The sequence below is a fragment of the Neopsephotus bourkii genome, unplaced genomic scaffold (assembly GCF_033783945.1).
Source record: "Neopsephotus bourkii isolate Nb327-2 ecotype Australia unplaced genomic scaffold, CSIRO-AGI_Nbou_v1 NB_253, whole genome shotgun sequence".
Taxonomy (NCBI): Eukaryota; Metazoa; Chordata; class Aves; order Psittaciformes; family Psittacidae; genus Neopsephotus; species Neopsephotus bourkii.
Window position 1 is genome coordinate 17501 of NW_026900762.1, and position 4104 is coordinate 21604.

Genomic DNA, 4104 nt, shown 5'->3' on the forward strand with positions numbered 1-4104 from the left:
CTTGCTTGCTTGCTTGCTTGCTTGCTTGTCTGCCTGCCTGCCTGCCTGTCTACCGGCCCCCGGCGAACTGAGCGCGAGACTGCCGTGCAGCCCACCTTTTCCGCTCTGACGAGAACCCGCTTGCCGAGCCGGAAGGGGGCCCGGGGGGGGGGGCGAGCGCGCAGGCGCAGAGCGTCAGGCGCCGACCCCTGCCCCTCCGCCTAGCTGCTCCCGGGCGGTGCCGCTGTCTGGTGACTGGGGCCACACCCAACGGCCGGCGGGTCCGGAACGGCAGCGCGGGGGGAGGGGAGGGGGCGCACGGGGCTCTCTGTGTCTGTATGTATGCGCCGCGGGGGCGCCGGGGGGGGGTGGAGGCGGTGGGGGGGGGGGGGGGTTTGTGTTTGCGCCGCGGCATCTGCAGAACCCCAGGTGCGTCGGCTGTATATGTGTTTCAGTGTATCCCACGCTCGAGCACGGGAGCTTGTAAGTGGAATATGATCTTGAGTCATCCCTGCCACCGCCCCTGCAGTAGTCTGAGCGTTTACTTGAGCACAAACATTTTTGTTACCAACTGTTCTTCTGTCTCGGTACGTCCCGGCGCAGAGATGCCTTAGCGGCGTCTGGCTCTTGCTTGGGCTTGCCTAGGGCCCGGTGGTGGGGACGAGGCGGCCCATGTCTTTGTTTCTTGGAGCTGAGCCTGCCAGGAGCTCCTGCTCTGTGCCCACCTCTGCTCTCTCTCAGTAGTCCTAGAGCCAAGAAGGCTTCTCCTTCCCGGGCAGGGGTTGTTGCTTCCCCCTCGGCTACCCCGAGCACCTTGGGGAGCTGCCAGGCAGGCTGAGCACTGACCCTGTGCCCTGGGTTTAGCAGTAGCAGTCATTTTTCCCCTTCTCGGTAGCTGGCGCAGTGCTGTGTTTTAACTTTCGGGCTGGGAACAGAGCTGATAATAATGATGTTTTGCTTCGGCCAAGGACTTTGTGAGCCTCATGCTCTGCCAGGGAGGAGGGGAAGCGGGGAGGAAGCAGAGACAGGACACCTGACCCAAAGTGACCCAAGATGTATTCCATACCCCAGCACTGCTGTGTTTTAACTTTCGGGCTGGGAACAGAGCTGATAATAATGATGTTTTGCTTCGGCCAAGGACTTTGTGAGCCTCATGCTCTGCCAGGGAGGAGGGGAAGCGGGGAGGAAGCAGAGACAGGACACCTGACCCAAAGTGACCCAAGATGTATTCCATACCCCAGCACGTCATGCCCAGGATGTAACTGGGAGTTACCCGGAAAGGCTAGAACTGCAGGGTTGGAGGAGGTTCGTATCGGTCGGTGCTTGGTCGGGCTGGGGGGGCGAGTTATCGGTCGGCTGGTGATGAGGTGGTGTATTCTCTTTGCTCGGTATTTCATTTATCGTTACTATTGGCAGCGGTAGTGATTTGTGTTATACCTTAGTCACTAAACTCTTCTCAACCCGTGAGAGTTTCATTCTTTCTGATTCTCCTCTCCGTCTCTCCAGGAGTAGGGGGAGGGCAGGAAGGGGGGAGGGGAGTGAGTGAAAAAGCTGTTTGACTGGGTTGAAACCACGGCAGAGCCGGGACCCGCGCCCGCCCGGCAAACGCTGCTCGAGCCTCCCGGCGGCCGGACGGCAAGCTGGTGGTGGTGGCCATAGCCTTCCCTCAGGACTACCCGGCTCCGGCGGGACGTAGCAATTTCCAGGGGCAGTTCCTCGCCCCGCCGCTGGGGGGAGGCACTTCCTGCTCGCGCCGGAATTTGCCCCGTTTCCGAGATCGCGCTTTCTACCTCTCAGGGACATTTCCCCGCGCCGCCGCTGCGGGAGGGACTTCCTGCTCGCGCCGGGATTGAGTACCTCGTTTCCGAGATCGCGCTTCCTACCTCTCAGGGACATTTCCCCGCGCCGCCGCTGCGGGAGGGACTTCCTGCTCGCGCCGGGATTGAGTACCTCGTTTCCGAGATCGCGCTTTCTACCTCTCAGGGACATTTCCCCGCGCCGCCGCTGCGGGAGGGACTTCCTGCTCGCGCCGGGATTGAGTACCTCGTTTCCGAGATCGCGCTTTCTACCTCTCAGGGACATTTCCCCGCGCCGCCGCTGCGGGAGGGACTTCCTGCTCGCGCCGGGATTGAGTACCTCGTTTCCGAGATCGCGCTTTCTACCTCTCAGGGACATTTCCCCGCGCCGCCGCTGCGGGAGGGACTTCCTGCTCGCGCCGGGATTGAGTACCTCGTTTCCGAGATCGCGCTTCCTACCTCTCAGGGACATTTCCCCGCGCCGCCGCTGCGGGAGGGCTTGCTGCTCGCGCCGGGATTGAGTGCCCCGTTTCCAAGATCGCGTCTTATACCTCTTTGGAACGCCGCTTCCGAATCAAACCGAGGTCGTTGCTGTTTCTCGCTGCCTCCCTTTGCATCATCCTAGCATTTTTCGTTGCGTTTGCACCAGCAGGGTGTTGCGTGAGGCTGGTTTTCCGTGCCGACGGGGGAAGAGATGTTTCTGTCCATCTTATGGGAGCGAGTAGTGGCTCGGCTCCGCAGCAGCGCCTAGAGAAGAGCGGCTGTCACGCCCGCGGCTCAGCCGTCGAGAGCGAGGGGTGCACTGGGCAGCCGTTGCGGCGCTTCCCGAGGTGGCTCGTTGGGCTCTCTCTGCGGGGCGAGGGCAAAAAGACCGGCGGCGGAGGCCGGCACTCGAACGCTGGAAGAAGACCGTGGCGGGACTCTCGATCCCAGGGCCGAGTTTTCTCCCCGCCCGGTCGGTGAAGTTTTGAGCGAGGGGGGCTCCCATGATGGCACGGCCAGCAAGCCCCGTCCGGCTCCTGCTTGCCGCTTGCCTAGGGGCCCCGGTGGTTGGGACGAGGTGGCGGCACCTCATTTTCCCGAACCCCCATGCCTTTTTCCTTCCTTCTGCCTCTTGGCTCTCTCGTCCGGTCTTTTGCCGGGGTTAAAGCCGGAGGCCGAGGAGCGGGAAATGGAAAACACGGCGTCTGGGGATAAGAGGGGCTCGCGGGAGCTCTCCTCGGCCTTTTCAGCACCCGCCCCCGAGCAGTGTCCGCACGCCACGGGGTGGGTTCGGGCTGCCCTGCTGTCTCAGGACAGAGCGGCGTTTTGACCTAGCATGGGGAGGCCTTTTACGGGCGCCCTGTCTCTTCCCTTGACCGATCGATGAGGCCTTTCGGGTCGCGTCGGAGAGGGCCCCCGGCGGGCCGGTCTCGTCTGCGCTCCCCGTGCTCGGGCGGGCCGCGGGCGGTGTCCGGTGTTCAGGCTGGGCGGTGTCCTTTCCAGCTCGCTTCCCGTTGCGTGCGAGGTGTCGTCCTCGGTCTCTTCCCCCCCCCCGAGCGAGAAGGAGCCGCGACGGCGTCGGCGGCGGGGTGCGTGCCTCGCCGCGTCGGCCGCGTCCTCGGTGCTCTGTGCGGGCCGGGGGGGGGGGGAGGCTCCAGGGACTCGTTACCGAAGCGGGCTGTGTGACGGCCGCGTGGCCCCGCGAGCCCTCAGGTGTCCTAAAGCACGCGAGGCGCCGGTGCTGGCCTCGGTCCGTGTGCCCGCGGGTGCCGGCCGCGAGCAGCTCTCGGGCGGTGGGGCGGCCGAGGCGAGAGAACGGCCGGCGCGGGGGTAAAGCGAGCGAGAAAAGGACGACCGTGGGCGGCAGGGGGGCGTCCCCCTCCGCGGCGGCCGCTGGCCGCGCCGGCTTCTTTCCGTGCCGCCTCCCCGCCTGCTGCCGAGCGAGCCGCCCCGGCGAGGGGCCTCGGTCGCCGGGTCGCACCCGCCTCGGCGGGTCGCTGCCTCCTCTAGCACGTCCGGTGCTCCTCTCCGTGGCCAGGGGGAGAAGACGCCGGGGGCGCGTGTCCCCTCTCCCCCCCGCGCCTCCCGCCCCCGCCGCGCTCAGCTCGCGAAGGAAGGGAACGAAAGAAAGAAAGAAAGAGAGAGAAAGAGAGAAAAGCGACGCCTGCGAGAGAGAGAGAAGGTTGCAGGCGGGCCGGCCTCGGGGGACGGGTCAGTCCCGGCCGGCCGCTGGCGAGCGGGGGAGGGAGCCGGGCGCTCGTGTCTCCCCCCGTCTCGCGGGAGACGGGGGAAAGCGCGGGCGGTTGCCACGCCGAGAGAAGCGAGAAAAGGGTGGAAGGCGAAAGGA